The sequence below is a fragment of the Gopherus flavomarginatus genome, chromosome 9, assembly GCF_025201925.1.
Source record: "Gopherus flavomarginatus isolate rGopFla2 chromosome 9, rGopFla2.mat.asm, whole genome shotgun sequence".
NCBI classification, from domain to species: domain Eukaryota; kingdom Metazoa; phylum Chordata; order Testudines; family Testudinidae; genus Gopherus; species Gopherus flavomarginatus.
The window spans coordinates 9,241,962-9,250,681 of NC_066625.1; positions in this window are offsets into that span (position 1 = coordinate 9,241,962).

The following is an 8,720-nucleotide window of genomic DNA, read 5'->3' on the forward strand; positions in this document are numbered from 1 at the left end:
AGAGAGGTTTATTGCAGCTGTGTTATAGTGCTGGAGAGCAAAATTCCAGTTGTGGATTTGTACAGCACCTTGCACATCGGGGCTCTGATCTTGTCAGAGTTTCCAGGAACTGCTGTAAATACCAGTAATAGTGAGGGGATTGTTCAGATAGTACAACCCCACACGACTCTTTGGAAGGGCAGGCAGACTGTATTTGTGATTTTCACATGCGGAAAAGCAGTGGCTGCTTTAGCTAAGGCCTGAGATGCCTCAGCAGAGCTGAGTGGAGACCCAGGTCTGGAACAGAAGGAGATGCTTCGCAGAGCTGCCGAGGAAGCTTGTCTGGCTTTAGCACAGAGGGAGCAATCGTTCTGTTTACCCGTGACTCTCGGGGGTGGGGAGGTGGCTAATGAAAGATTGCAGCAGATGCACACAGTAGGGAAGCCGACCTTCAGAGAACGGGGCCTTGCAAGACACAACAACAGAGCCTGTCTCTTTTCAAAACAGCTGAGCAAATGCCTCAGAAAACACCATCAGGCCTTGGCTCCCAAGCTCAGAGAAAAGCCTACCCTAGTTGAAAGGGAATCTGCAGTGTGAACCACACCTGTCCCTTCAACCACCCCCGCCCTGGGGCAAGGGAGCATGGCCAGGAGCAAGATGAGGCCTCCTGCAGGAGCCTTACGCGTGGGCGAGTTGCTTCTTTTACTCTGGGGTGTGCTGTGACATGCAGCCCTAGTGCTAGTGATCTTAATGCACCAGGGAGCACCATAGACCCCAGAGCTGGAGAGTGCAAGGGAGTTCTGGCATTGGTCTATGTCTCCCTGCCTGCTAGCTCCTCTCTGTAACTTCGTGCATTTAGCAGCAGGGAGCAGGAGTTAGGATTTTTTTCAAGGTCGTTTGTGGCACAAACGCAGCCCCCTCCTTTCACACTGTTCTTCACACCACTGCTGACCACAGCCACCTTCCTTACCAGCTGCCCCTTCTTGCTGGTTTAATTACTCCAGGGAGAATTAGGGGTCAAGTGAAAGCAGCTGGGCTGGGGCTCAAAGCCCTGAGAAATCTGATGCTGCAGCTAATTACTATTTAAAGCAATTATTTACTACAAAAAAAAAAAAGTCTTTCTGGTCCAAAGTTGCCTCCAGGGGCAGCTGCTTCTCTGGGCCCATGAGCTTGCAAAGTACAATAGCTGCCCCAAACAAGGCCTTCAGCTTCTGATCAGTGAGGTTCTGCTGCTGCTTTGCTAGAAGCCTCTCAGCACGGACGGCCCAGTAGATGTCAAAGCTTCCCACCTTCTTTCCCTTCTAGTAGCAGCTCCTGGCTGTAAGGACGCAACCACTTAATAGTTACATCTAACGCAGTAGTGCCTCTGGGCCCCACAGAACAGAGCCCCATTGTGTCAGGTGCTGTACGAACGTTAAGAGACAGCCCCTGCCTGGGGAGTGTACAAGCTAAATAGATGCTATGGTGATAGGAGCTGAGAGATGGCAGAGGTAGTTAGCTGCTGCAGACCATGCTGGATTCCTCCCCAGTGTCACCAAGTCTCTGAATTGCAGTGCATGGAGAGGCCCATCCTCTCATGGGGGCCAGCCTGGCCTCCCTGCCCTGCATTCCCAGCTTCCTGCCCTGCAGGCCTGGGGTTGCCAGACTGCAGCTCTGGATCCCTCGCTCCAGGGAGCGGAGAAATGCCCATAGCCAGGAACCTACAGGGCAGGGGATTTCAGATAGGGGAGGGCCAAGGAGGGAGGAAGCTGGGCTGACCCATTGTTTCCGGAGAAGGGGTGGGAGGGGAGTGTGAGACCTGAGTGGCTGGTCTGGGCTCCCCTCTGGTGAAAATGGTACAGTTCCCTCACCTGAAAGCTCCTGCCTGACTCCTGTCCCAGGTGCCTTCCTGAGTGGGGAGCAAGGAGTCTAGAGCTGCAGCAGGTGTGGTGTACCTAGGCCCCAGCAGGACAGCGTGGGGGCAGCAGCAAGGTAGGGAGGGGCCAGCTAGCAGTCATTGGGGTAGTAGAGGGCAGGTGCTTTACCTGTGAGCTTCATTGTGTATGTGGGGGGATGTGCATTACTTGCTTTGAGCAGGAGGTTGGACTTAGATGATCTCTTGAGGTCCCGCCAAACCCTAATGATCTATGACTGAATTACTCCCCCCGGCCCTATTATGTGACAGCTGGGTGTTGTTGCATGTGGTGCCATAATTGATTGTAATGGTGTCAAACCTGTTTCTAGAGCCATTTTCTCAGCCAAGGAAACAAACAGCAGTTTTGCAACCTGTAATGGGTTAATGGGAGGAGGGGAGCCATTATTTTGAAGGCACAGTGTCCCAGCTTGGTAGGTGTGGAGGTCAAGAGGTGAGATCAGGGCACAGGCAGTTGCCAGACAACCAGCTGTGGTAGCCAGAGGGCCCTGGGCATGGCAGGGCTGGTGATCTCTGCTGTGTTTGTGGCATGGAGTCTCTCCTTGTCCAAGGACATTACACCCGTCTGGCTTTGTGGTTGGGTGATACCTGTACTCTAGTTAACACAGCCTCTGACTTTGCATTGAGCACAACTATTGGCCAGTAAGCCTCTGCTGAAGTGAAAGGTGTTTGGGGGACCTGGTGGTTTAAGGGACTGGAGCCTAGAGATGGAGCCTTGCACCTCAGAGTCACTGAATGTGACCTACCCCACAATGAGCATCGCCCATTATGTCTCCTTTGTGGCCTCAGCCAAGTTCCCAGTAGGCACCACATGTGGTATTGTGTTTGTGCCCTTGCAACAGAGAGGTCAGCCGTGAAATGGGCCATTGACAACGAGCTCATGCCCAGCTCTGGCCCCTCCAGGTCAGAGTGGAAGTTGTTGGTAGGACAGCTTGGGGAAGCTTAACAGAGCCGCTGATGGACAAATCAAGCCTGCAAGGCACCAGGGCTGCAGCTCCAGCACTAAATTCATCTTAAAGTGTTTCCAAAACCAGAGCCGAGGGAGTGGTACCAGCCAGAGTAAAAGTGCTGCATGGAGCAAGGTGGGCAAACCTCACAGCCCCTGAAGGTGCAGCGGGATGAACTCTAGAATGTTTTCAGCGCATTTGTCAGGTCCATCCGCTCCTAAATCCTCATACATCCTTCTCCCTTCCTCAGTGCCTGCCCTTTTCCTTCACACTATGGTCAGTTTTCTGGCTGCCTGCACCTACTCATTATTTCTCTTCCTGTGTCCTCTTTCCTCTCTTACCTGAGACTCCACTGCTCCAGAGATGCCCTGCCATGTGCTGAAACCTTACAACATATATTTGGGGTCATGGGTGGCATGGTGGCTAGGCTGCTCGACTGGGACTCAGGAGACCTTGGTCCTGTTCCTGGCTTTGCTACTTGTCTGCTGTGCTAGCAAATCAATTCCCCCCTGCGTGTCTCAGGTAATACGTCCCTCTTTTGGATGGCACTTTGAGACAAATGAGTGAAATGTGCTATATAAGATCTAGGTGTTGTTATTATCTCCATTCCTCCAGTGCTTGCTCAGAATGGGGGCAGAGCAGGGTTCATGGACAGCAGCTGAGCAGTGTTTGATTGATTAACTGAACAGCTCCAAGCTTTCTTTATAAAGGTGGGGCTGATTCCAAGCCTGGGGCTGAGATTTGGGGCTGTCCTTCCGGTGCCTGAATTGGGTCACTGGGCAAACTGGTACTGGTGCCTCGACCCAGCTGTTCCTCTCAGCACAAACACAGCAAATGGAAGGAGGAGAGGGCAAGAGAGAGAAGGAGGAAACTCTATGCTCTTCGGGCGTTGCTGGGCTTCCAGGCCAGGGGAACCAGGTCTGTCTAGCGATCTAGCTGAGCCCGTGCTGCTGGAATTGTGTTTTATTAAAGACGATGTGGCACAGCAAGAGGCCAGGAAGGAAACAGCCCAGTGAAATGGAGTGTGCGTATCAGCCTGCTGGAACCCTATCCTCTGAGCTGCTCAAGTGCTGGCAGGGGAGGAGGCACAGGAGGAGGGCTTCTTCTCGATGGGGTGAGAGCTATTCATGGCCAGGGAGCATTCAGAAACCCTCCCAAGCGACCCGAGAGGCAGCATCAAAGAGTCAGGTGACCCCAGGGAGGCCAGGCACAGCCCAATTTGCTGTTCAGGGCAGGGCAGTGAGGTCAGTGCCTCGTCTCCATTAACCCCCGAGTTCAGCTTGGCTGCTCTCAGAAAAAGACAGATGACCCTAGTGCAGGGAAGTGCGACTGAAGAGCGCAGGAGCATCCCTCTCCCATGTCCCAGCAGGGTCATCTGCAGGGGAAATTTGGGTGGTGCTTGGGCAAATGCTGCATCTTTTGGCTTAGCCCAAGGAGGGCTTGCTTAGACTGAGTCCAGCATTTAATGCATTTCCTGAACTGGAGGTGGGGGGATCATTAAAGGGTACCGGGGGAGGGAGGGTCAAGCCATCAGGGAGGGGAGAAGAGGCAGGTGCCAGAGGTGCTATTTAGGTAGAGCAAGGGGAGGCAGGGAGGCTGTTCCTGGTTCTGTCCCAGGGTGGGGCATCAGGGAGCAGAGGCGCACAGAGACAGCTGGGGAGAGGTTGGCACCTGATGCTGGCAGTAGAATCCAAGGGCTGGCAGGGCTGAAATGAGCCCCCCAGCCCGGCAGGGAGCTGTTGCGCAGTGGAAGTGTGTGGGGAGAAGGACCCAGTGCTGCTATTGAGGCAGGGCTGCCCTGTAACTCCCTCCCAGGTATGCTGGGAAGCAGGGCTGGATGTGGGACAGAAGGTGACGGGCAACAGGTCTGACAAATCTACTACCCCCACCTCCACAGCACTAGCAGAGTTAGCGCCCCGACGGGTTGGGGGGGATCATGTTAACAGAGGTAATGCTTTGGTTTTGTCATGACAATGGCCTGTGCTGGAACCCAGGTTTGGTTGGTTCCTTTCACAACTTTCTGTCAGCGGGGGAAGCTGTGGAGTTTTGACATTAAAAATCACTGAAAATATTTTGTTTAAAGCAGGTGATGGGGGAGGGGCAATATTTGCAGTGAGGTTTATTTAGTGTCCCCTAAAAGAGTTTGGCAGCTGAACTGCAGTAGGGAGCACTAATGCAGTCATACTGTTGTGACATTTCACTGGCTTCTACTCTAGAAGACACTTAATCTGTTGCACTACTCTGGCATGTATCATCTAGCCTCATCAGCCCTGCTTTACAGATGGGGAAATGGAGGCACAGAGGTTAAGTGCACTGAAAACTGTGTGGTGGAGTCAGGAACAGAAGCCAGGACCAGAGCTGTGCCAATAACTGAGCGTTTGCTTTACGGGCCAGACTGAAAAAAAAAAAAAAATTGTTTTGGATCAACACCAACTGAAATTTTTTTCAAAATTTCTCACAAAAAGGCAAACAAAACCTTTTGAGTCAAAGTTAATTCAAAGTTTTTGTTAAAAAAAATGTAATGAAATTTGAAACTGAAAAGTTGCTTCAAACTGAAATATTTTGAAAAGGTTGAAAGACGACATTTAGATTTTTTTTTCCCAGTATTTTGTTGTTTTGGTTGATAGGAATTTGCATTTTTTTCAGTGGGGGAAAAAAAGGTGGCTGAAAAATTTCACCCAGCTCTTCCCAGGAGTACTAATGTCATGTCATGTCCTCCTGCTCTAACCACTAGTCATTACACCCACTGATGCACTTTTAAAAATCTGTATAATTTGGCTTATCTGATCTGGTAGTGTCCCATCCCATTCTGTCACAGAAGTGCTGAGGCTTCTTGGTCTCTTTGTAACAGAAGATCAGCCTTTGATCTGCTGCGCAGCAAGGGGCCAGCACAGGGACCCCACTGACCCTCCTCAAAGGAAAACTAGCTGGCTGCTTCTCCACATCCCCCATCCCCACACACTGGCAGGGCTACACTCATCACCATAGAGACAGAAGGAATCTGCCACAGGGGATGCAGCTGTCCAGGCCTGGCCTCAGTGGAAGACTGCACTGTTAACTGCTGGCTGAGTGGGACATGCTCAAACCCAGGCCTGGGAGAGATGCTGCCTGAGTGGAGGCTGTAGTGGCCCAGCTGTTCTGCTTTCCCTTTGCACGTTGCATGACCTGCTGCAGGGCTGGAGTGAGCCCTCCTCTTTCTGCCTGGCCTCAGAGGTTCCCCTGGTGCTACCACCCTTACCTTTGAGAGCCCTCCGCCTTAGGCCTCTGTTTCCCTGGCAGCAGGAGCTGCTGTGTAGAGCAGCTGGGATCAGCTCTTTGCATCCTCCTTATGGCTGAGGGACACTCTTCCTGCTCATATCACTGAGCCAAGGAGCAGCCCTTCCTGCCTCCCCAGCTGAGGCATTTAAGCTGAGAAACTATCCAACCAGTTCACACATGCTCATTCCCACTCGGTGTTTATCCCACTCCCCTCTGTGCAGAGTCCTCTTGTTCCCAGGTGCATGGGGAGGGGGGGAAGCTGCTTTCAGGAGTACTTCAGAGGAGACCACAGTTGAGCAGGGAGAAAAGAGTTTCAGGCCCTGAACCCCCCCCTCCCCTTACTATTGGCAGGTGCCTACACCTACCTGCCAGCCAGGGCCAGCGTTAGGAAGTGCAGGGCCTAATTTGAACAGTTTTGACAGGGCCCCGGCCGGGGTGACTATTTTAAAAAATATATATATATAAAAAAAACTCATGGGGCTTGTACTCACCAGGCGGTGCTCCGAGTCTTCAGCGGCACTTCCTTCACTCACTCCAGGTCTTCGGTGGCACTGAAGGACCTGCTGCCGAAGACCAGAGCAAGCGAAGGACCCACCGCCGAAGTGCCGCTGAAGACCCAGAGCACTGCCAGGTGAGTAAAAATTAAAAAGGCGCCTCTAGCCAGGGAAGAGATTCTCACTGGGCACGGGGCGCGATTTGGGGGAATTGATGGAATTGGCCTAAAGCCGGCCCTACTGCCAGCACTACTGTCTCAGGCTTTTCTCTCTACAACTTCAGACCCAAGCAGCAGAACATAACTTTTTAAAGCAAAGCCTATGTCCAGACCCTTTAACTGTCAGCCACTCTGCCTCTCCTGCTTTGTCTGCCCAGGGAGCTGAGCACCAGTGTGCTCCCACTGGGGTCATCTCTGCAGCTCGAAGGAACAGGGAAATACCTGGCTCAGCACAGCCTCATCCCCCTCCCCAGTCCCAGTGTGGGTGGGGTCCATCATACCAGAACAGGATCCTTTTGTACAGAAGTCTACACTGAGCAGGGTCAGCTTGGTGGCTGGTGCCATGCATGGGGCAGCCCAGGCATGAATGACTGACAGCATCTGGCAGGAACCACTCACTCTAGTAAGGTTATTGCTGCTTACAACAAACCCAAGTCTCTGCTGTAAGTTGCCTGTATCTTAGTGGCAGGAGGAGTGAGAGGAAGAGTCAAAGGCTGCAGACTGGTGGGGGGAGATGAAGGGGGTGTGTGTACATACACAGGTTAAAAGCCATTTGAGTTGAGGCTTTTCCCCTGAGGACAGTGAGTGCTGACAAAGGACTAATAGCACCAGGCCTAAGTAACAGGTACACAAGTGAAGTGCTGTGCCACAGCCTGGGGGTACTTGCTCCAGCCCCATCTAAGCTAGCTGGCTCTATGAGCTCACCAGACATGGGCTGGCCAGGAAGGTGTTTTGAACTCAAGCCCTCATTTGAGTGGAGCTTTGCAGCGGTGAACAGCAGCAGCATGAGGCTCTGCAGCTGCTCTAACAAGGGATTAGTCCCTCCAGGCTGCCAGCAGACACAGGATACTACAGGTTTAGAGCATGGCATGAAACCCCACCCCTGTTCCACTCTTCCCTGATGCCTGCTCTTACTGTAGTCTTGGCTCTTCACTTGACCTGGTGTCCAAAAGAAAAGCAGCCCCAGCAAGCAGCAGGGGCTCCAGCTTAAGGGGGGGGAAGTCAGTGCACTGTCAGAGGAGTCCTGCAAACAGCCCTGCAACTTTGCAGTAGTAGGTAGCACTGGGCCCTGGTATGAAAGCTTCCCCCAAGTACCAGCTGTTAAGGCCTTACCAAGAGAGCTCTTTTCTTTGAGGACCTTCTCTCTTCTGCAAAGGAAGATCAGGGCTTGAATGGAGTAGAGCTACTAAAGAACCATAAACCTTTAACGTGAGCATTTTGTCCCCAGCTGGGTGTGCGCTCCTCTCCTTAGCAGACAGTGTCTCATGAGCAGATAACTCATTCAGAACTGCAGAGCCAGGAGCTCACTGGATATGAGCCAAGTTTCAGAAGCTTCCTGTAATCCCCCTTTGCAGAGCTGCCAGAATCAGCAGTTGAGGTGGGGTGAGGATGTGGTTTTTTGTCCTGGACAGATGCTAGCCTCCAGCTAGTGATGTTGAGCATCTCCCCCATTAGGCATTAAGGGCAGGAAGCATAGCTGCAGGGAGGGGAGTTGGCAGGCACCACCTGTCCATGCTGGGTAGAATGGTGGCCTTCTTGATGCTTACATGTGGCTAGTTAACACTTGTCTAATGTAGTAGGAGCTGGTTTCAGAGTAGCAGCCGTGTTAGTCTGTATCTGCAAAAAGAACAGGAGTACTTGTGGCACCTTAGAGGCTAACAAATGTATTTGAACATAAGCTTTCATGGGCTACAGCCCACTTCATCGGATGCATGTAGTGGAAAATACAGTAGAAAGATATATACACAACATGAAACAATCGGTGTTACCATACACACTGTAAGGAGTGATTAGTTAAGGTGAGCTACTATCAGCAGGAGACAGAGGGCCATTTTCATTACCACCACAAACAGTTCATTTCCAGCAATTGACAAGGAGATAAAGAATGTGGGGGGGAGGGGAAGGACTAAGC